A 25232-nucleotide genomic window follows, 5' to 3' on the forward strand; every position below is an offset into this window, starting at 1 on the left:
AAAGTCTCTTCATTCATTTCCTTTGAGACATCAATGATCTCTTGAACTGGAGTTTGTTCAACTTCGTACTGTGGGCAAAAACCCGTAGTCGGTCCACTAAAGAAACCTGCAAAAGAATCAAACACAGTAGAAGGCATTATAGATTTAAATGCGCTAATAATAACCTCCTTTTTAGACTGATAATAGTAGCCACTGCTACTGCCTCTTCAAGATCTGCAAAATTTTCTTCAGTCATCACTTCACTGACTTCTTCAACTTCAGGAACACATTCCCCGATTTCTGGTTCTGGCTCTTCAACAATTTCAGCCATCATTGCAAGACCACTTCCTGGAACATACTTATCCCAACTGAAACCTTCTGGAATCTTTTCATCATCTTGATTTACCAAAAGAGCTTTTTCTGTTTGTTTGGATGGACTGTTCTCGATTTGAGGCCTTGGATTGAATGGTTGTTGACTGTTTTTATGATAGATGGCCTGTCGGTAATAATTGTTGGCGAATGGATTCTGGTGGTTATTAACTTCTCTATTCGTACATTCGCGCTTGAAGTGCCCCTTTTCTTTACACTTGAAGCAAGTCACATTTGATTTGTCAAATCCAAGTTTAGGATCAGGACCTGCAAGACTACTTATTCTGGTAATTTCCATGAACCTTTGAGCTCTTCTTACAATGCTCGCCATACCCCATTTGATGTCGATGATTTCTAGTTCTTCTGGATCAATTTGATCGTAATCTTCTTTTGTCATGTCTGGGTTACCAATTCGTCCGGCTACTAGACTCTCGTAAGACTCAAGTACAGAAGCTAGAAGTGCTATATGCTGCTTTGCGGCTGTCTCGGTAAAATCTTGACCGTTTTTTATATTAACAGCGATATTGCACAATATCCCATGACTATAACTCTAATTGTTCGAACCTGAAGAACCTTGAGAAGAAACTTGTTCTTGAGAACTCTGAACCTTAGGATTCGGTTCGTAATTTGAAAACGGTGAAACATTGTTGTTAGGCATGCTTTGAGATACTCCCGATGAAGAATCTGCACTGAATGTCGTTTGAATCTTTGGACTCAGAGTAGATGTAACAGATGAGTTTCCTTTGTAATAAAGCTGAACATCTTGCTGTACGTTTGCAGATTTCATTTTTCTCATCTTTCGAAGTTCAAGCTCATGACCATTAATTATCTCGATAAACGTACTCAAGTTGAAACCCACGTACTCCAAATTGTTCTTCAAAACCAATAAGAACGTGCCCCACTCTTCTTGTGGTAGTGCGTCAGCCAACTTATCAACCCACTCTTCATATGTTTTATCCATACTCAAATGTTTCATCTCTAGTACTAAGTGACAATACCTCTCAATTAATTCTTTCATTGATTCTCCAATGATAGCAGTAAATATGTTGAATTCTTTTTTCAGTAGCGCCTTTTTGCTTTTGATCACTGAAGCAGTTCCAAGAAATTTGAGTTTAAGAGCATTCCAAATAGATTGTGCGTCATTCTGATGCTGTAACAGTACCAAAATGTCTCCCTTAATTGCCTGTTGCAATATACTAACCATCTTCTTCTCGGCTTTAAAGTTTTCTTGTTCAGCCGGAGTTAACGAGTTAAGTGTTTTCGGAAGACCAGCATCATTCATAAAAGCTACATATTTTGTTTCAACTTTCATCTAGCATTCGAGATGATTCGCCTGAACCCACGTGCGAAATCTATCTTGCCACCCCGAATAATCTTCAATGTTGAGCAGTTTCGGTGGTTTTTGCATGGTTCCTAGCTCGTTCTCCATGTTCACATTCTGGGCTATACTTGCTGGAGTTTGAACAGTCGTACTTCCTCCGAAAAACGCTTTGTAAAACTCTTGATTGTCCATTTTATACTTTGAAAAATGTTTCGAAAAATTTTTCAGTTTTCAAAAATTAGACTTTCAAGCGAACTGGACTTTCACACTATCTGGACTTTCAAACAAACTGGACTTTTCAAACGACCTAAACTTTCAAACGATTTGAAGTTCCAGCGACCTGGACTATCTCAAACGACCTGAACAGTTTCAAACTATCTGAATTTCAAACAACCTGGATCGTCCAAACCGTGCGAGATGAGTAAAAAAATTTTCAGTTCGTACGAGGTGAATCAATTTCACACGACCTGGTCACTCAATTCGTGTGGACTGAACAATTTTCACACGATCTGGTCCAATTCGTGCGATCTGGACCAGAATTTCAAACGGTTTGACAAAAATTCATGCGATCTGATCAGTTTCACACGATTTGAGCAACATTTTCACACAATTTGAACAATTTTGACATTTTGGATCAGTTTTAGTTCGATTTATGGTCTGTAACTTTGTATCATTGTTTAAATGATGTTTTACACACAATATCCAAAATTCAGTCCATTTTATCCGTGAATTCGTCTGAAAATCCAAGAAAGAGTAGAAGTATAGAGTTCTAAACCATTCAAAACATTGATATCAACAGATTTGACTCATCCTGAGCTCTGATACCACTTGTAGGATCGAGGATTCGTCCAATACGAGTCAATCTGAGTCAAATCTGGTCTCTAGAAAGGTGGAATCAGACTAGAAACCGTCAATCAGTGTTAGAATAGGAGTAGAAGAGTAGAAAGTCACTTTAAACATGTTTTTCATTGATATTAAACGTTCAGGTACAGAGAGAATCCAACAGCACTTCTTGGCAAAATTCTCTGGAATGTTACAAATGAAAAACACAACTTGCCTATTTTTAGGCTGACCAGTTCGCACCAAATATCATGACCACTTCGCACAAACTGGCAACTTCCAGTTCGTGCGACCTGACCTTTTACACATCAGTTCGTGCGAACTGGCCAAATACATATATAACTTTGACATTTTGACTTTTTACATATAACTGACACGACATAGACTGATGACGTAGGCGATAGACATTATGCAACAACAATAGTGGCGTCCACAGCTGGTGCTACCCCGAGTGATCCCTCAATCAATGACGTGTCATGCCTATCCCGTTGAATACCGGTGCCAAGCCTAATAATTGTCCCGACACATAGACTGATGAAGGAACTATAGAATCATCGTCATCTATCCACCCGTTACTCATGTGTGAATAACGCGTGTCTATCTGACTGGCGAAGGTAGTGGTATCAGTGTAGTATGACAAAGTGAGGCTGGGCGTATCTGATGGCTGAATGATAGTGTGTGGCTCTGATGGTTGAGAGGTCTCGAAATCTGGCTCACTCTCTGAGTCATGAATCACGATAGTCTGATGCAAGTGCGACATCTGTGACACAATGTAACTGTACTAGGTAAGTGCGTGCTCACAATGAGTATATGTATATGTATTGTCACATAAGGCACAGATAAACAATTTAACACGTAAACACATAATTTCTTAATATTCCTATTACATGGTTAAGATTCATTCCTGTTTTGAATCTCTGGCTTCGTGAATTTTGGAATCCTAAATTCTCAAAATTCTTTGGTCAAAGTCTAGTGTTTTCCAAGAAAGCATCTAGTTCGCTAACAACCATTGGCACTGATACCAACTTCTGTCACACCCCAAAAACGTCACAGCGGAAATACAAATGTAGTGGTGATGGAGGTTGATACCCATATAAGTCTTAGTGGTTGATTCTTTGGTTGGTTTGGACATTTCGTTATTTTTAAAACATAATTTTTAAGATTACCACATCATCATAAGCAAGTCTTAGCAGTTTGACCCATAATTTTTAAGATTACCACATCATCCAACATAGCTTTGTTACACAAGCATCATACTACCACATGTGTGACAACCCTCACCAAACCAGGTATCCGTACGACTTAATTAACTATTAATTGTTGCCTAATTACTGTGCTTAACTGAGATTTTTGATAAACTGCTACTTGATTGTTGATACTTGTACATATCTGCATCATACTTTGATTTTCCGTCACTACATTATTTACTTACTGAACTCTAGTGACACACATGATGCACAAAAGCACAGTAGCATTTGGACGGATAACCTATTTGACATGCTGATATAGCCAGCATCAGGCAAACACTACCTCTAAAGGCCTGAATGAGCCAGAAATATTTTACTACACCCATAGTGTGTGTAGGGATACAAGGGTTGTATAATTGCGTCTCTAGGAATAAGATACAGAGATTGGATGTGCCAAAAACGTATTTTAAGCACAAAACACAACACTTTTATCAACACACTAGCTTCTAGCTAACTAATAAAGTGCTAAAATACGAGGAATTATTCCTGACACTTTGCAGAATAAATTGTGTCGCTAAAAATATTATTTACGACGCATAAAGGATTACTTAAGCACTTTAACGGATTACTATCCGACCGAACAACCGGACTATACCCGGAACATAAAAATATTACAAGAAATATTATTGGTATTTTTCTGAGCCAGTTAGGGTCCCTGATTACCCTAACACCCGCTTTATAACGCATTAAACAACTAACGGGGTTAATCCCTAAAGTTAACCGACTTAACCAAACTGAACCTTAACTGAACAATCGAGATCGAACCGGATGGCATTCCCCCTCAATGGAATCGGCCAACTAGGTGGGACCAAGGGAGTACAACTTTGAATATTATATTAGATTTCGTGGATATCTAGACGACTTGAAACCGTTGGACGATAGCACTAAATTTCTCTATAAATACACACACACACCACACAAACTCACACACACCAACACCCACACTTTCTCTCCCTCTTGCCCCCTCCCTCTCGGCCGAACATACCCACCACCATCCACCATACTTTCGGTTCGTGTCTTGCCATTCCGAGCATATACTAGTGTCGGGGATCACGTATAAGGAAGCCGGAAGCAAACGGAAGTTGAAGGACCTCGCTCACTTGCTTTTATCCACGCCATTTTCGCCAAAGATCTTCCCTAGCCCCGAGCTAGAGGTATAACATTTAAAACTTGTTCTTGATCGTATCTAAAGTGGTTAAAAGGATTTTTAACGGTTAAAAGTCGGTAACCCATCTTTTGAATCTAAAAAGTCTACTAAAACTCGAATATTGTTGGTTAAAAGCATATAACGCGTGTAAAAGTCGTAGTAATTGAATATGTTGATTGCTGAGGCCTGATCTACATTGTGGTGGCTCTTATCATCGTTTAACCCGACTTTGTTAAGATCCCGAATCTTGACATACACTTGTTTCTTTTGTACAAGGGTTAAAAGGTGAAACTCCACCACACGGGAAACATGAACTTGTGTAAAAGTGTTTTGACATGAAAAATAGTAGTTAAAACGAGCCGATCTACGTATATACAAGTGGTATATTCGTAGAACCAAGTGTCGAGAAAATCATGTTTTATAAAAGTTGGATGACAAGTTAATAAATATGATTTTTACAAAGTACAAGTGTATAAACACTTGTGAAACGAAAGATCCGACAAAATAACAATTTTTATAAAAGTTGTCGGGAAGTTGTAAAGAGTGATTTGTTCCAAAAACGGGGTTTTTACAAGACTAAACTATTTTATACATAGATCCACTAAATATAACGAGATCTACACAATAGTTTTAGAAAAACTACAAGTTCATGTAATAATGTGATTTTACATACTAGTCTGCGAGTTAATGTGTTGAAACTAGTTTGAAGTATCGGAAATTGATTTGGTTGATTTAAAGAAATTGTTGGAATGATTTTGTAAAAGAAAATGATACGCTTGAAAGCGTGGCCACCTCCAGTTACAGGGGAAACTCTGGCGAAATTTTCTAAAAATCTAACACTTAGAATTATTTACAAGTGTTTGACTCCTTTTGACATGTTTACAAAATATATTTCGCCATGACTTTATCACAAATATTCGGAGGTGGGATTTTCACAAAACTAAACGTGATGAATATATATTCGGTAAATATATTTTTCACACACTGTTTATGATTATTTTGTGAAAATATATAAATATTATTTTTAGAGTAAAAATAATATTTACTAACTTTGTCGAATCCAAAATAATACCAACGCCTTTACGACAAACATATAAGTTACAACGGTAATTACTATTACCATTTAATCGTTAAAACGTAACTTACGCTTTATACGGAAATATTCACGAATGCGGATATTGTCAACGTATTATTTTGGAAAGTATTATGTAAAGAGAAAATATATTATTTTTGAGAAAAATAATTATATTTTGGAATGAGAAATAAAATATATTAAGTGAGACTTAATATTATAAACACGCATGTATTAATTCCCCCATCCTTGGGAAGGAGATTAACTACCAAGTATATACACGGAACTGTTGTCTAACTGTTTCCCCAAAATGTAAACTATAAAGCTAATGCACGGCCATCTGTCTAATAGAATTAGCACATGTAGGTCGTTGCGCAGCAGTTGGATATTTGGATTACTTGGTATTGTGACGCACTCACTGTGAGTTCATGTCCCCCTTTTCTCTTAACTGTTTTCAGTTTTATAAACTGCGGGGGTGAAATACATGTTACTATGATTTTGAATACTTGATACACGGTATGGTTAGCGTAAGGAGGTTTGTTACTCAGATCATGTGAGTGGGTAGGCACAACTTGAGGCCATTAATCCTCGTAGTAGGACCGAGGGACAGGAGCGGTAGATCTATCTGGGTGTAGCGAGCCCAGCCCCAGGTCCAGCATAACGGACCTCGGGGTGACTTAGTGCCCGACGCATAAATCCGCTAGGTTTGAGTCATCCCTACTTGCACTTCACACATATCAATGGCCTTGCAAACCATTGGTGATCTCTTTTTCCTTATTTGCTACATACCAGGTTTTTGATAAAGATAAAGGTTTATATACTCACTTTCGCATGAACTCGCTCAACATTATTGTTGATTTTTCAACTTACATGTATTTCAGGGAATTAACGATCTGGCGCGGTATGGCTTGTTTTCCGCTGCATTAGGCCCGAGGTCATCCAGGGTTCGAGGCTTGTGACTCTTTCCTGGACAAGTCACAGTTCTTGAATCATGTTTATGTTAAGTTTGCATTTGTAATGTTTAGACAAGTTGTGGTTGTTTGGTGTTTAACCCATTAAGACAATGTTTTACTATTTTATTTTCAATGGATGATCTTGCATATTTTTAATTCATATAGCTTGTTATGATTAAGCTATGGTATTAAGAAGTCACACCAAATTAACCACGCTTCCGCAAAGCCAGGGTGTGACAGCTTGGTATCAGAGCTCTGATCATAGCGAACTAGGATTCCTTCTCGAGTCTAGACTATGATCACTAGGGCTCTCACGAAAACATTTTTACTACATACCACTTAAGTCCAGATCCAAAACGTTTTTATAAACAAATGTTGAGCATATTTTATTTATTATTTTTAGGCTCAGTCTGGGAGGCTGAGGCTCGGTCTGGGAGACTGAGGCTCGGTCTGGGAGGCCGAGGCTCGATCTAATGGATCGAGGTAGTTGGCTAGTGGGACTAGGGAGTCAGTCTGGGAGGCTGGGAGAATTTGCTAGTGGGACTAGGGAGTCAGTCTGGGAGGCTGGGAAGGTTTGCTAGTGGGACTAGGGAGTCAGTCTGGGAGGCTGGGAAAGTTAGCTAGTGGGACTAGGAAGGACAGTCTGGGAGGCTGGGAGGTTAGTGGGACTAGGTGGATTATGTGATTATTATTTGGTAACTTATGTGATTGCCTGATTTACTGATTATTTGTGCATACTTGTGATTGTGTTACAGACACATGGATACATCAGGCACCGGAGACTCAGATACTACTGGACCTCTACCCATAGTGTCGGATGACATTGTGTCATCGGAGCGTGAGGTGCATACCTCAGACTACACGAGCACGGATGATGATGACTTCCAGCCGTTCGCTCTACCGGACGACGCTGATGAGCATACTGATGACTCCTTGCCCTTCGCTTTACCCGAGGGTGCCTATGAGCCTATTGATGGCGATCCTGCTGAGTATCTTCCCCTTGTTGTGATTCCAGCTCCGATTCCTCTTGCTTCTTACTCAGCACACGAGCTATTACCAGACGCCGAGGCTGACGGCGACATTGATCTCTACGAGGACGAGCCTTTTGAGGACGAGGATCCTGATGCAGCCCCTTTACCCGCTGGCGGTCTCTTGATGATTGCTGATGCCCCAGCTGGAGACTCGCCCGTCCACTCACCAGTCCCAGACTCCTTTGAGTCTGTGGCTTCTGCTCCGTCTCACGAGGTGAGCATTCAGCATTTTGTTCATGACTCGGACCCTGATCAGGCATCTTCTGCCGCCCCCATTCTGAGCCTTGTATTTGAGCACGACGATATTGAGGACTCCGATCCCGTTTTTCCTCCAGGATTTGATCCTGACCGCGATATTGAGTTTATCCTGATGGACCAGCCCATGGAGGATCCCGCTGATCCAGTTGATCCTATTGATCCCGAGTTCGATTTCGAGATGGCTTTTGATGACCATGAGCCTGCCTTGGCTCCTGAGCAGGCAGCTGCTCTAGATCCTATGCCCGAGTATGACCCCGTACATGCTGGCATCCCAGTTGAGCCTATTCTAGCTGACCCACCTGTTGGTGATCTTCCTATGGATGTTCCTTTGTTAGAGGGTGATCAGGTCATTGCTGTCGATCATGTTGAGCCACCTTTTGTTGCTGATATACCAGTTGACCATCCTGTTGATCACATTGCACCAGTTGATCCTGTTGTTGCTCCCCCATTTGATCCCGTTCTACTTGAGCCTGAGCACGCACTGTTTGCAGACCACATGGATCCATCGGATGAGCATGCACAGCACGGTTGGATACCTGCTGATGAGGATGTTCCACCTTTGCCCCCTCAGATCCCTGTTACACGACATGTTGATTTTTCTTTTCAGGTTCCTCAGTTTATACCTCCAGCGAGGCCTGGAGAGGGTTCTTCAGCCCATCCTTTTGGGCACATACCGATGTCTATCCCCTTTATGCCCCAGATGTCATCTGTTCCACCCTCTACTTCACCATTTCATGTGGCACCATTTGACCCCACCAGTGAGCCTTTGCTTTGGTTGACACCACCAGTCATGCCACCTACTGATCCCTACCATCCATTTCATGTGGGACACACTATAGAGGAAGTTTTGATGTCCTTCGTTTATCAGCACGAGTCACACACGCAGCGTCTCCAGGAGCTTAAGAGAGCTCAGCTGCCACCATGTTCGTGCCATGGTCAGACACACTCTCCTCTTCAGCCATGTCGATCATTACCCCCAGATTATGCTGCTCGCCTCTTTACACTAGAGCATCAGGTTGCTTCGGTTATTCGTACTCAGCGAGCTATGGAGGAGGACTGGCTCCAGTTACGTCGCTTGCTTTACACTTACTTTCCCCCTCCTCCACCGCCATCTGTATAGAGCTCATCAGTACTGCTTGTGTAGACGTTGGTGAGAGGACCGTGATTGCTTTTGGTTGCACAACATTTTTGGAGACTACATGATGATCCTGACTTTTGTTGACACATACTTGTTGTATTTGACACTGACTTGATATAGTTTTTGGACAGGGGTGATGTAGCCCCTAGTTGATTGATGATTGTATGACACAATGATGTACTGATACACTTACGTTGTGGTCTCGATATATATGCCAATCGCAGTATTCTCATCATATTTGATTCGCTTGATTACTTATTTATATTTTTATGACATGGGATGTTGTGTGTATAATATTTATGACATGGGATGTTGTGTGTATAATATTTGTGACATGGGATGTTGTGTGATTTGTATTTGTGAAGTATTGATAACATGAGATGTTATGTGCTATTACTATTAATATATACGTACGTTATATTATGGCCTGACCGACGTAAACACATCTTTAGAAGATGCCGCCGAGACGTCAACAACAGCAAATGCCTACGACCCAGGCCGAACTACAGCAAGTCATTGCTGCTGCTATCGCTCAATATGCTGCCTCTCAAGGAGGAATGAGTGGAAGCAACTCTGGCAACACTGGCAACAACAACAATCCACCCCATGGGTGCACTTACAAACAGTTCTTGGACTGCAAGCCCGTAAACTTTGATGGCACAGGAGGTGCTGTTGCTTTCGTCTGCTGGGCAGAGAAGACCGAGTCCGTACTTCGCATGAGCAAGTGCGCTGTGGATCAGCAAGTCACTTACATCTCAGGGCTATTTGTGGATGGAGCCCTATCCTGGTGGAATCTACAAGTCCAGACCCTTGGCGAAGCCGCAGCTTACGCACTGACCTGGACAGAGTTGAAAGAGCTCATGCGCAAGAAGTACTGTTCTCGTGCTGAAATTCAGAGGTTAGAGACCGAATTCTGGCACCTAAAGATGGAAGGTTCCAAGATAGCTGAGTATGTCCAGAGGTTCCACGATTTGTCGCACGTGGTACCCTACATGGTTACCCCGGAGTTCAAGAGGATTGAACGCTTCATCTGGGGATTGGCTCCTCAGATAATCAGCATGGTGACTTCTTCCAAACCTGCAACCATCATAGAAGCCATTGATCTGAGTGTGGCTCTCACCGAAGAGGCGATTCGGTTGAACAAGTTTGATGGGGTTGAGCCCAAGAAGAAAGAGACTCATGTGGAGTCATCTGGTGGTAATAAGCGAAAGTTTTCGAGTTTCAAGCAGAGCACCGGGATGGTGGTTAAAAAGGGAGAATCGAGTGCGCCAGCTCAGGATTCAGCTGGTGGTAGAAAGAAAGGGAAGGGATACATGGGTGCACACCCCAAGTGCAACTCATGCCAAAAACATCACTCTGGTCGTTGCAGCCTGAGAGTTTGTGAATCATGTGGGAAGACTGGTCATACGAAGGATTTTTGCTGGGCTAGTGCTGGCCGGGGAGGCCAAGGAGGAAATGGGAATAGGAACAACCGGGGTGGTGCTGGGAACCGCCCACAAGGAAATCAGGGAGGTGATGGGAACCGCGTTAATAATGCTAACCAAGCGGGCGCCATGAATCGGAACCAGGGAAACCATCAAGTTGGAAACAATGGTGGGAACGGGCAGAGGCCCGGATGTTTTAATTGTGGAGATCAAGGGCATTACAAGAGGAATTGCCCAGAATTAAACCAGGCACGCGGAAGAGTGTTTAACATGGAAGCCAGGGAAGCGCGCCAGGATCCCAACGTTGTCACTGGTACGTTCCCTGTAAACCAACGCTGTGCATCCATTTTGTTTGATACTGGTGCCGATTATAGCTTCGTATCGCTAGAATTTAGAAACATGCTTGGTTTAGCCGCCAGTAAGTTAGACATTCCTTACTCGATCGAATTAGCGAATGGGAAGTTAGTAGAAGCTAACGAAGTGATTCGAGGTTGTGTAATCGAGCTGGGAGAGCGTGAGTTTGCTCTCGATCTATTACCAGTCCAGTTGGGAAGCTTCGACGTGGTAGTAGGGATGGATTGGTTATCGAGTAATAAAGCGGAGATAGTTTGTCACGAGAAGATTATTCGTATCCCGACCGATGATGGTGAGACCATTGTTGTTCATGGGGAGAAGCGTGAGACGCCGTTAAGGATGATTAGTTGCCTGAAGGCAAGGAAGTGTTTGAGGAAAGGATGTGTTGCTTTTCTAGCACACATTGTGGATAAGAAAGCTGCTGAGCCGAAGATCGAAGACATCCCTGTCGTGAGGGATTACCCAGAAGTCTTTCCAGAAGACTTTCCTGGCTTGCCACCTCAAAGGCAAGTGGAGTTTCGCATCGACTTAGTTCCAGGCGCTGCGCCTGTGGCTAAGGCACCCTACAGACTTGCTCCATCTGAGATGCAAGAACTGTCGACACAACTTCAAGAGTTGTTAGACAAGGGTTTTATCCGACCGAGCTTCTCGCCTTGGGGAGCTCCAGTTTTGTTTGTGAAGAAGAAGGACGGTAGTTTTCGGATGTGCATTGACTACAGAGAGTTGAACAAGCTGACAATCAAGAATAGGTATCCCCTGCCAAGAATCGATGATCTGTTCGACTAGCTTCAAGGTTCAAGCTTCTATTCAAAGATCGATCTTCGATCTGGATACCATCAGCTACGGATACAGGAGGAGAGTATCCCGAAGACAGCCTTCAGAACTCGTTATGGACACTACGAGTTTCTGGTTATGCCGTTTGGTTTGACAAACGCACCTGCAGTGTTCATGGATTTGATGAACCGAGTTTGTAAGCCGTACTTGGATAAGTTCGTGATTGTATTCATCGACGACATCTTGATTTATTCAAAGACGAAGGCCGAGCACGAGCAACATCTTAGAGCCATTCTGGAGCTACTAAAGAAGGAACGATTGTACGCCAAGTTCTCTAAGTGTGAGTTTTGGCTACGTGAGGTGCAATTCCTTGGACACGTGGTGAATGGAGATGGAATCCACGTGGACCCCACTAAGATTGAGGCGATCAAAGATTGGGAAACGCCAAAGACGCCAACCGAGATTCGGCAATTCTTGGGTTTGGCTGGCTATTATCGAAGGTTCATCGAGAACTTTTCAAAGATCGCTCAACCGTTGACACTCCTCACGCAGAAGGACAAGAAGTTTGATTGGGGAATCAAACAGGATGAAGCCTTTCAGATATTGAAGGATAAGCTTTGTAACGCGCCGATCTTAGCTCTACCAGAAGGCACTGACGATTTCGTGGTATACTGCGACGCATCGCGTCAAGGATTGGGTTGTGTGTTGATGCAACGTCAAAAGGTTATCGCCTACGCATCACGCCAACTGAAAGTGCATGAAAAGAACTATACCACTCATGATTTGGAGCTAGGCGCAATGGTTTTTGCTTTGAAGATCTGGAGACACTACCTTTACGGTACGAAGTGTACGATCTTCACAGATCACAAGAGCCTTTAGCATATATTCAACCAGAAGGAGTTGAATATGAGGCAAAGACGATGGGTCGAGTTGTTGAACGATTACGACTGCGAGATCAAGTATCATCCAGGGAAGGCGAATGTGGTCGCTGATGCCCTAAGTCGTAAAGAGAGAATCAAGCCCATAAGGGTTAGGGCTATGGAAATGATAATTCAGACCGACCTTTCCTCACGCGTTCGTGCAGCACAGAAGGAAGCTCTCAAGGAGGGAAACCTTGAGGAAGAATACCTCCGTGGGATGGAGAAGATTTTGGTGCCAAACAGGGAAGGAACATTATGTTTTGGGAAAAGGATTTGGGTTCCTCTGTTTGGTGGTTTAAGAGAGGTTATCTTTGAAGAGGCTCACAAATCACGGTACTCTATCCACCCTGGAGCGGATAAGATGTACCAGGATCTTAAAGATTATTACTGGTGGCCTAGGATGAAAGGCGATGTTGCTATTTACGTGAGCAAATGTCTAACTTGCGCCAAAGTTAAGGCGGAATACCAGAAGCCTTCGGGACTTCTGCAGCAACCAAAAATTCCCCAGTGGAAGTGGGAAGAAATCTCCATGGATTTTATTACGAAGTTGCCAAGAACGCCAAAAGGCCATGACACTATCTGGGTGATAGTGGATCGCTTAACGAAGTCAGCACACTTCTTACCTATCCGCGAGAAGGATAATACAAGCAAATTGGTTGAAATCTACATGAGAGAGATTGTTACACGCCATGGAGTACCTCTCTCGATTATTTCTGATAGAGATGGGAGGTTCGTATCGAGGATATGGCAATCCTTCCAGGATGCTTTTGGCTCAAAGCTGAATATGAGCACAGCTTTTCACCCGCAGACCGACGGCCAAAGTGAGCGGACGATTCAGACGTTGGAGGACATGCTGAGAGCATGTGTGATGGATTTAGGCGGTAGCTGGGATAAGCATTTACCCCTGGTTGAATTTTCTTACAACAACAGCTACCACACCAGTATTGGTGCCGCGCCATTCGAAGCGTTATATGGGCACAAGTGCAGGTCGCCGCTCTGTTGGTCTGACGCAGGCGATAGACAATTGGTAGGTCCCGATGTAGTTCAGGAAACTACAGATAAGATTGCACAGATCCGAGATCGCATTAGTGCGGCCCGTAACCGTCAGAAGACCTACGCAGATCTGAAAAGGAAACCTCAGGAGTTTGAGGTTGGGGATATGGTTCTGTTGAAGGTATCACCCTGGAAGGGTGTAGCACGCTTTGGGAAGCGTGGGAAGTTGAATCCACGCTACATTGGTCCTTTCAAGGTTTTGGAGAGAATTGGGACCGTAGCATACAAGTTGGATCTACCTGCCGAACTGAATAATGTTCACGATACATTTCACGTATCCAATCTGAAGAGAAGTCCAACTCAAGTTAACGTTGCCATTCCTACCGACGAAATTTATATTGACGACACGCTCCACTTCGTTGAAGAACCTGTCGAGGTCACGGATTGGAAAATTAACAAGACCCGCCGGAGCAGTGTCAAGCTCGTCAAAGTCCGCTGGAATGCTAGACATGGTCCTGAGTTCACCTGGGAGCGTGAAGACCGGATGAAAGAGAAATACCCCCACTTATTTCCTGAGAACCCTGCTTCTACAAGCAGAATTTAAAATTTCGGGACAAAATTTATTTAACGGGGGGAGAATGTGACAACCCTCACCAAACCAGGTATCCGTACGACTTAATTAACTATTAATTGTTGCCTAATTACTGTGCTTAACTGAGATTTTTGATAAACTGCTACTTGATTGTTGATACTTGTACATATCTGCATCATACTTTGATTTTCCGTCACTACATTATTTACTTACTGAATTCTAGTGACACACATGATGCATAAAAGCACAGTAGCATTTAGACGGATAACCTATTTGACATGCTGATATAGCCAGCATCAGGCAAACACTACCTCTAAAGGCCTGAATGAGCCAGAAATATTTTACTACACCCATAGTGTGTGTAGGGATACAAGGGTTGTATAATTGCGTCTCTAGGAATAAGATACAGAGATTGGATGTGCCAAAAACGTATTTTAAGCACAAAACACAACACTTTTATCAACACACTAGCTTCTAGCTAACTAATAAAGTGCCAAAATACGAGGAATTATTCCTGACACTTTGCAGAATAAATTGTGTCGCTAAAAATATTATTTACGACGCATAAAGGATTACTTAAGCACTTTAACGGATTACTATCCGACCGAACAACCGGACTATACCCGGAACATAAAAATATTACCAGAAATATTATTGGTATTTTTCTGAGCCAGTTAGGGTCCCTGATTACCCTAACACCCGCTTTATAACGCATTAAACAACTAACGGGGTTAATCCCTAAAGTTAACCGACTTAACCAAACTGAACCTTAACTGAACAATCGAGATCGAACCGGATGGCATTCCCCCTCAATGGAATCGGCCAACTAGGTGGGACCAAGGGAGTACAACTTTGAATATTATATTAGATTTCGTGGATATCTAGACGACTTGAAACCGTTGGACGATAGCACTAAATTTCTCTATAAATACACACACACACCACACAAACTCACACACACCAACACCCACACTTTCTCTCCCTCTTGCCCCCTCCCTCTCGGCCGAACATACCCACCACCATCCACCATACTTTCGGTTCGTGTCTTGCCATTCCGAGCATATACTAGTGTCGGGGATCACGTATAAGGAAGCCGGAAGCAAACGGAAGTTGAAGGACCTCGCTCACTTGCTTTTATCCACGCCATTTTCGCCAAAGATCTTCCCTAGCCCCGAGCTAGAGGTATAACATTTAAAACTTGTTCTTGATCGTATCTAAAGTGGTTAAAAGGATTTTTAACGGTTAAAAGTCGGTAACCCATCTTTTGAATCTAAAAAGTCTACTAAAACTCGAATATTGTTGGTTAAAAGCATATAACGCGTGTAAAAGTCGTAGTAATTGAATATGTTGATTGCTGAGGCCCGATCTACGTTGTGGTGGCTCTTATCATCGTTTAACCCGACTTTGTTAAGATCCCGAATCTTGACATACACTTGTTTCTTTTGTACAAGGGTTAAAAGGTGAAACTCCACCACACGGGAAACATGAACTTGTGTAAAAGTGTTTTGACATGAAAAATAGTAGTTAAAACGAGCCGATCTACGTATGTACAAGTGGTATATTCGTAGAACCAAGTGTCGAGAAAATCATGTTTTATAAAAGTTGGATGACAAGTTAATAAATATGATTTTTACAAAGTACAAGTGTATAAACACTTGTGAAACGAAAGATCCGACAAAATAACAATTTTTATAAAAGTTGTCGGGAAGTTGTAAAGAGTGATTTGTTCCAAAAACGGGGTTTTTACAAGACTAAACTATTTTATACATAGATCCACTAAATATAACGAGATCTACACAATAGTTTTAGAAAAACTACAAGTTCATGTAATAATGTGATTTTACATACTAGTCTGCGAGTTAATGTGTTGAAACTAGTTTGAAGTATCGGAAATTGATTTGGTTGATTTAAAGAAATTGTTGGAATGATTTTGTAAAAGAAAATGATACGCTTGAAAGCGTGGCCACCTCCAGTTACAGGGGAAACTCTGGCGAAATTTTCTAAAAATCTAACACTTAGAATTATTTACAAGTGTTAGACTACTTTTGACATGTTTACAAAATATATTTCGCCATGACTTTATCACAAATATTCGGAGGTGGGATTTTCACAAAACTAAACGTGATGAATATATATTCGGTAAATATATTTTTCACACACTGTTTATGATTATTTTGTGAAAATATATAAATATTATTTTTAGAGTAAAAATAATATTTACTAACTTTGTCGAATCCAAAATAATACCAACGCCTTTACGACAAACATATAAGTTACAACGGTAATTACTATTACCATTTAATCGTTAAAACGTAACTTACGCTTTATACGGAAATATTCACGAATGCGGATATTGTCAACGTATTATTTTGGAAAGTATTATGTAAAGAGAAAATATATTATTTTTGAGAAAAATAATTATATTTTGGAATGAGAAATAAAATATATTAAGTGAGACTTAATATTATAAACACGCATGTATTAATTCCCCCATCCTTGGGAAGGAGATTAACTACCAAGTATATACACGGAACGGTTGTCTAACTGTTTCCCCAAAATGTAAACTATAAAGCTAATGCACGGCCATCCGTCTAATAGAATTAGCACATGTAGGTCGTTGCGCAGCAGTTGGATATTTGGATTACTTGGTATTGTGACGCACTCACTGTGAGTTCATGTCCCCCTTTTCTCTTAACTGTTTTCAGTTTTATAAACTGCGGGGGTGAAATACATGTTACTATGATTTTGAATACTTGATACACGGTATGGTTAGCGTAAGGAGGTTTGTTACTCAGATCATGTGAGTGGGTAGGCACAACTTGAGGCCATTAATCCTCGTAGTAGGACCGAGGGACAGGAGCGGTAGATCTATCTGGGTGTAGCGAGCCCAGCCCCAGGTCCAGCATAACGGACCTCGGGGTGACTTAGTGCCCGACGCATAAATCCGCTAGGTTTGAGTCATCCCTACTTGCACTTCACACATATCAATGGCCTTGCAAACCATTGGTGATCTCTTTTTCCTTATTTGCTACATACCAGGTTTTTGATAAAGATAAAGGTTTATATACTCACTTTCGCATGAACTCGCTCAACATTATTGTTGATTTTTCAACTTACATGTATTTCAGGGAATTAACGATCTGGCGCGGTATGGCTTGTTTTCCGCTGCATTAGGCCGGAGGTCATCCAGGGTTCGAGGCTTGTGACTCTTTCCTGGACAAGTCACAGTCCTTGAATCATGTTTATGTTAAGTTTGCATTTGTAATGTTTAGACAAGTTGTGGTTGTTGGGTGTTTAACCCATTAAGACAATGTTTTACTATTTTATTTTCAATGGATGATCTTGCATATTTTTAATTCATATAGCTTGTTATGATTAAGCTATGGTATTAAGAAGTCACACCAAATTAACCACGCTTCCGCAAAGCCAGGGTGTGACAACATGACATCACTAGCCAAAATTCTCCGAAGCCAAAATCATATACGTGTAGACACGTTAAAAATCAAGTGTCAATAAAAAGGAGGGTGAGTTCACATGTAATTTTTCCGTAATGTTTTATTTGTGGAAACTTCCTTATTTGTCCCTTTAAAGGTCTGTAAACAATTACATATTTAAAAACATTTTCATGTGTTTGAAAATAAGACATTCATTTTGATGAAAATAATGTCGTCATAATATGATTTGATATCGGATTACATCCTATTTCACTTAAAAATGCCACGGAAGGTTTCATCCGAAATAACTCTGCAAGCCTGTTTCCGATGAAAACTTATACTCACGACTTTGATTGAATAATATTAAATTTTCGTTATGATGTCGGTTTCGTATGTTTGCAAGACTTTACAAGCTATATAATAAGATCGAGGGATTAATCCATGCTAGACTATTAATGTAATGCGAATTCGTTGCTATGTAGATCGGAGCGACCGATCACGATGGGGTAGTCAACCCGATAGATCTATCAACGATTCCACGCGTATTCTTAAGAGATTAAAACGGCTATGATGCATCTAATGCATGTCCTCAATTCACTAATACATATAACATACTGAATAACAATTTAATATTGAATGTTGTACAAATCCCTATTGTATCCATGTGACGTAAGCCTATTCTGTTACTTACACTCTCATGTGACGTAAGCCTATTCCGTTACTTACACTCTAAGGACTAGTGAATTTGTTCCAACTTAGATTTAAAACTTTGTTTTTTAATCTTTACGATCGTTATGCCCCTAACATCGTCTATTCACCCAGTTTCCTCCCTGAAACCAGTATAATATATTTTTAAACCCGTTTTTCTCGAAAACAGTTTAAGTTGTACATCTTTTTGAGTTCATAAACGCGTTATGATACTATAAAAATCCTATTCTCGATGAAAATACATTTTTATATAATTTAAAAGCATATTTTAAATGAAAACATATACTTAGCTTTTAATAACATGTTTTTCTCTGAACACATTATATAAGATGGTAAAATGACGTTTTAGTGAATTCTCACTAAAATACATTTATTTTAAATCATGTTTTACACGAAAACATATATTCACTCTTATTAAAGACGTGTTCTTTACCCCGAAAAAAGTTAATAAAACAGTAAAAAGTGCGGTTCTGTAACACTCACCTTTGGGTGCGTTTTTAAATTATCGCAATCCCTTGGATCAAATTCACATATCCTAATTTAGATGGAAACAATTTATTAACGAATTGTTCTAAAAACAATCAAGTTTCTCTGTTATATAGGATTTTCTCATATTTTTGAGGATTTTTAAGAGAAGTCTTTATATTAAATTATGTTGGCATTTATATATATATATATATATATATATATATATATATATATATATATATATATATATATATATATATATATATATATATATATATATATATATATATATATATATATATATATGTAATTCCATATACATATACGTATTAAGGTTTTCACAATGCTAACGATTTTTGTTGGTGACTCTTTATCATGTCTACTTATTCGCAATATATGTCTACGAGTTGCGCTTCATAACATATATGCATAAGTATGGACATAGGGGATGGTTCAAATGAAAACCACTTTTATTGTGAAAACTCGAAAACTAACTAAAAAAAGCCTAAAAAACACACAAAAATTTTTTTTTTTTTTCAATTTTTTTCTTATAAAAATCGCTAGTTTTTATATATATAAAAAAACTTTTTTTCAAAAAAAAAAAAAAAAAATTTGTGTAGTGCACATGTGTAATAATACACATGTGTAGTACACATACATATGTGAAGTATTACACATGTGCACTACATAAAAAAAAAATTTTTTTTTGAATTTTTTTTATATTAAAAAACCTGCGAAATTTTGATTGCAAAAAAAAAAATTTTTGTATGTTTTTTTGGCTTTTTTTAATTAGTTTTCGAGTTTTCACAATAACTAGTGGTTTTCATTTGAACCTTCCCCTATATATATATACATATATATATATACATATATATACAGGGTAGGTTCATGCGAGAATCACCTTTGTTGCGAGAACCGCGAGAACTAATGTGAACACAACAAAATAAACCCACTACACCACCAAAACCTAACCCCCACCCCCACCCAAGCTAAATGCTAAAAACAAAACCCCTAAAAACCAAAAAAAAACTCTTAAAAATCTAAAAACACACAATTTTTTATATTTTTTTATGAAAAAATCGCTATTTCTAGTAGCAAAAAAAAAGTTTTTTTTTAAACAAATCACTAGGAAAATAATTTTTTTAAATAGTCTTTTTTTATTTTTTAATAACGAAATGTAGCGATTTTTTGATAAAAATATTAAAAAAAATTATGTGTTTTTTTGATTTTTTAAGTATTTTAAGTTGTGTTCAACTTGGTTCTTCTCGCGGTTCTCGCAATATAGGGTGGTTCCTAAGGGTGTACGGGGCGTTCTCGGGGAAGGGGAGCGGTGACCCTTGTCCCCGATCGGGAACACCGCCGCCATCAATGCGGGGACCCGAATCGGGGGGGTCATCCGGTGTAGACTCACCGCTGTTTTGTGCACGAGAATTGAGGAACGGTCATGAGGCAACGGTCCGATTTAAAAAAAAAAATCACTTTTCTAAAACATATATAAATAACCATCATTCTCACACATTTTTTTATACTCAAACCATATCATTCTCACACATTTTTTATACTCTCCAACCACACCCACTTCACTTTTTATTTTTTATACTCTCAAACCACACCCCCTTCACACCGAGCAATGGAGAACCAACCCCGCGAGGCCAAGAAAAAAACTAAGGGGCGGGTCTCGAAACCGTCTCGTGGTGGTTCGAGCGGTGCAACTCGCTAACAAGTACGGGTGGCCATGCGATTTCTAAAATTTTAATTTTCTCGTTTTAATGTAATTTTTATTTTCTAGTTTGAATGTGATTTTTATTTTCTAGTTTGAATGTATTTTTTTTTAAATTTAATGAAATGTCTTTTATTTAATTTATAAACATGCATAATTTTACCAAAAAAAAAAAAAAAAAACCAAACTCACCTAAGAGGGGAGTGCCGCCATCAAAAAGGGGTGTTAGGGGAGTTTAAGAGGGGAGTGGACGTGGCACTAGTTGGTTGGTTGGGCGTAAGAGAGGGGACTCACCTCTTAGGTGAGCACCCCTTACACCCTAACGGATCATTCTCTTATATATATATATATATATATATATATATATATATATATAGGGAGCCGCTAGAATGAAAACCACCTCGAGTTGTAAGAACCGCGAGAACTACACCCCACGGAGCGCCGTTCGCCATTATTTTTTTTACAAGTAGATGTGTGTATTATAAACACAACCGTAAAAAATCATGGCGAACGGCGCTCCGTGGGGTGTAGTTTTTTACACCACAAGTTTGGCGAAAAAAAAAAAGAAAAAAGAAAAAAAATTAAAAACACCAAACTTGTGGTGTAAAAAACTACACCCCACGGAGCCGTAAAAAATCATGGCGAACGGCGCTCCATGGGGTGTAGTTCTCGCGGTTCTTACAAATCGGGGTGGTTTTCATTCTAGCAGCCCCCTATATATATTAATCCTCAATTTTGTTTATGTATTATGATTTCACCACCAGACTTTCACACATGTTTGCAGCACACAACGATCTTTAATATTTGTTGCATGATAAACAACTAAATCACATTTGAATAAAATATTGTTTGTATAATTTACTTTAAAGAGATATTTAAATAAATCCATAAGGTATTTCTTTTTTTTCCTTTTTTTGTCTCTATTCGAGAATCTACTTAAAACTAGGGTTGTAAATGAGCCGAACGTTCAGTAAACAGTTTGAGCCGTTCACAAAATAAGTTCGTTTAAATTCGTTCGTTTAAATGAACGAACAAGATATTCCGTTCGACTAATTAAATGAACGATCACGAACAAATGTCTCGTTCGTTCGACTGTGTTCGTGAACGTACAATAATATGTTCGTTCGTTTTTGTTGATTTGTTAAAAGTTTTAAATGTTTTATAATGTTTGATTTTCCTTCTTAAGTTTTGTTTTCCCCCTTTTTTATCTTAACAAACGAACACGAACATAAACTTCTGTTTGACTTGTGTTCGTGAACAGTTAACAAACATTTGCATTATCTTAACGAACGAACGCAAACATGACCTCGTTCATGTTCGTTCGATTCGTTTACAACCCCTACTCAAAACGAAAATTAAAAAAAAAAAAACAGTTTTTGTGGAAAAAAATGTTATAATCATCTTCAATCCCTACTCCCAGTCAACTTTATTCATCGAAAACACTTTCTAAAATAAAATTGAAAAAAAATAATGCTTTTTTTAGTAAAAACGTTATTTTAAAAAAATTTAATAACATCGAAAGCACTTCCTAAAACAAAAACTGAAAAAAAAATCATAATACTTTTCTTTATTAGAAAAACAGTTATTTAAAAATTAGAAAATACAAAAGTTGATTGTATTTATTTACAAACTTCAGGGAGAAGTGCAACCAGTAAAATTAAAAAAAAAATGGGAGTACATTTAGCAACACCCTTACATATTTGATTTGATCACGAAAATGATTGGTTGTCGTAAATCTTATGGGAGCATATTTAGCAACACCCTTACATATTTGGTTTTGATCACTAAAATGGTTGGTTGTCGTAAATCTTAAAAGTAAACAAACTTTGCAAAAATAAGAAAAACGAGAAACTTTGTTCAAAATAAGTTTGACAATGTCCCAGGCTTTTTTAGTATGATCATTTGATAATATAAATAAATTTTCAATTTTTATTGAAAGATTTAGGTATTTAATTATTTGGATTTTTGGTTTTTAAAGAACCCAAAAATATGCATATATTTGATTTAATAGCTAAAATCCGTTTTAAACCTATCAAAAATATATAAATTTTAGTTTCCAGTTAGTTTAACCTATAAAGGAATTTCCAAAAAAAAGTTCTTTATATAGCTATTTATAAGATTTTTAGCGAGTTCTTAACGATAAAAAACGTTAATAATAGCAAAACTTGACCCGAAAAATGCAAAAAAATAAAAAAAATAATAAAAATAAGTAATAAATAAAATAAAAAGTAAAAAATGTCTTTACATTAAGTTTACATCATATAAGGTTATATAAAAAACAAAATTATGTTTTGTATAATGCCACATCTCAAGCCTTTATGAAAATACAACTCTAATCTTATCAAATCTAGTCATCTCAATCTTTTAATTTCGAAATTACACATCCATAACCTATATATCAAATGATGTAATGGTAAGTACATCACATGTTTTCTCTTTTATAGATTTTAAGTTTGAATGATCATTACCTTAACAGGGTTTTTGCCATAATCTCTTATAGGTCACATGCCATTACGAACTACAATTTATCTCGTCTTTTTGTTAGTAAGGCATTGATAAGGCACGCGAGTCTCCTAAAAACGGATTCTAATGGTTACCAAAACTTAAATCTCCATTAAAATAAACTAAAAGAAATTCAAGTTTTTCGCAAAGATGTTACTTTATGTTTGAAGACAGAAGAATTATGCTATATGATTTTGTTTCTTGAATCAAAACCCATACTTATTAATTCCGTAAGAGTCCAACCCACATTAGAAGATGCGCGCACATAGATAGACGAAGGCATACGTTTTATTTCATTTCTAGCCGCTGATATTCAAATCATTCCAAATTGCATTTTTTTAATATTGTGAAATGTGAAAAATGACAAACATATATATCTTACATATCTTGTTTATTGACAAATTGAAGTTTCCCATGAATTTCACTTAGTCACCTTCTAATCAAACAAATTTAAGAAGCTATCGAAAGCCTTACATAGTAATATAAGAACGTGTGGTATGGTAGGTTTGGGTTGGGGCATTGGTTGACACGTGTAAATTTCAAAACTCAATTCTCAAACCCACTTTGGATGGGGTATGGTGGGGCTTGGGTTGAGGGCTTGGGTTGGGGGTATGAGTTGACACATGGGGGCATGTGAAATGGCTAGATTGGTTTGGCCATTGAGAGTCTGCCATGTCACGTTGCTAGCCCGCCCCACGCCCGGCTTGAAAGCCAAGCCCCAAGGGCCACGCCCCAACCCAAGCCCCATACCCCATGGCCTAAAAATTAGAGTAAACTGCCATTTTGGTTTTTGAGGTTTGGCCAGTTTTGTCACTTTAGTTCAAATCTCAAACTTTTTGTATCTGGGTTCCTGAGGTTTTATTTTTATTGTCATTTTGGTCCAAAAGTAAAATCTTGTCAGATTAACCTAATCAAACCCTCAACTTTTGTCCTTTTCCATAGGGGTATTTTTGTCATTTACGTTTTATTATAACCGATTATCAATTAAAATTAATAAAACTAAAATATTATAACCTGACCTTATAAAAGCCCATCTCCTTCCTCAACCCAAACCCTAATTCCACAGCCACCTTCAACTGCACCACCGCCACCTCCTCCTCCCTTCTCACCACCGCCACCACTACCTCCTCACCACAGCCGCTACCACCACCTCCTTCTCACCATCGCCACCACTACCTCCTCACCCATGTCTTCATCTTCCCCAAACACATTGGACTAAATACCCTAATCCAAACCCTAACTCTTCTACACGTAGATCGACAAAAGATAAGATCATATTCATTCATTCGTTCAATGCATCAACAAATTTCATCAAAAGATGTGGTGACAAAACAACCCAAAAAAGATCATCACCACAACCGCCGTCGTCGGAGACCCGATCGGACCACCGGAGCCGTAGTACCGCGGCGTTAGAAAGCGGTTGTCACTCTCTGATCTGTGATTCGTCTTCATTGGTGGTTGATGATTAGAAACCGGCCGTCATTGTCTCCGTCACTCTCTCTCTCTCTCTTCCAATCACTCTCTCTACGGTGAGGGTGGTTTTGGGGAGGGTGTAATTATGTGGTTTGTTCTCGTGGTTTAGGGTTTCGAGAGTGAAGTGAGTTAGCAGATGGGTGGTACTCGTGTGGTGGTGGTGTTTGTTCAGTTCAGGTGGTGGCTGGATTTAGTGGTGGTAGTGGGTGGATTTTGAGCAATGTATAAACTGTCATTTTGAGAGTGAAGTGGGTGATGTGTGCATATTTATATTTTTTCTAAATAAATAGATAAAATAACTCAAGTGCCCTCATAAACAGTGGCGAACTATTGTGGGTGCCCGGGGGTGCACCCGGCCATCCCAATGTTTCGGTTAAAAGTGTATAAGTTTCGATTTTTCGTCCGAAAATTTTAAAATTATATTGGATCCCCCCCCCCCCCGATTTCTGTTTTCCTAAATTGTATATCCTAAAGATTTATAAACTTTGTATATAAATGATGGGTAATTTGGTAAA

This window comes from Helianthus annuus, chromosome 8 (genome assembly GCF_002127325.2).
Source record: "Helianthus annuus cultivar XRQ/B chromosome 8, HanXRQr2.0-SUNRISE, whole genome shotgun sequence".
NCBI classification, from domain to species: Eukaryota; Viridiplantae; Streptophyta; class Magnoliopsida; order Asterales; family Asteraceae; genus Helianthus; species Helianthus annuus.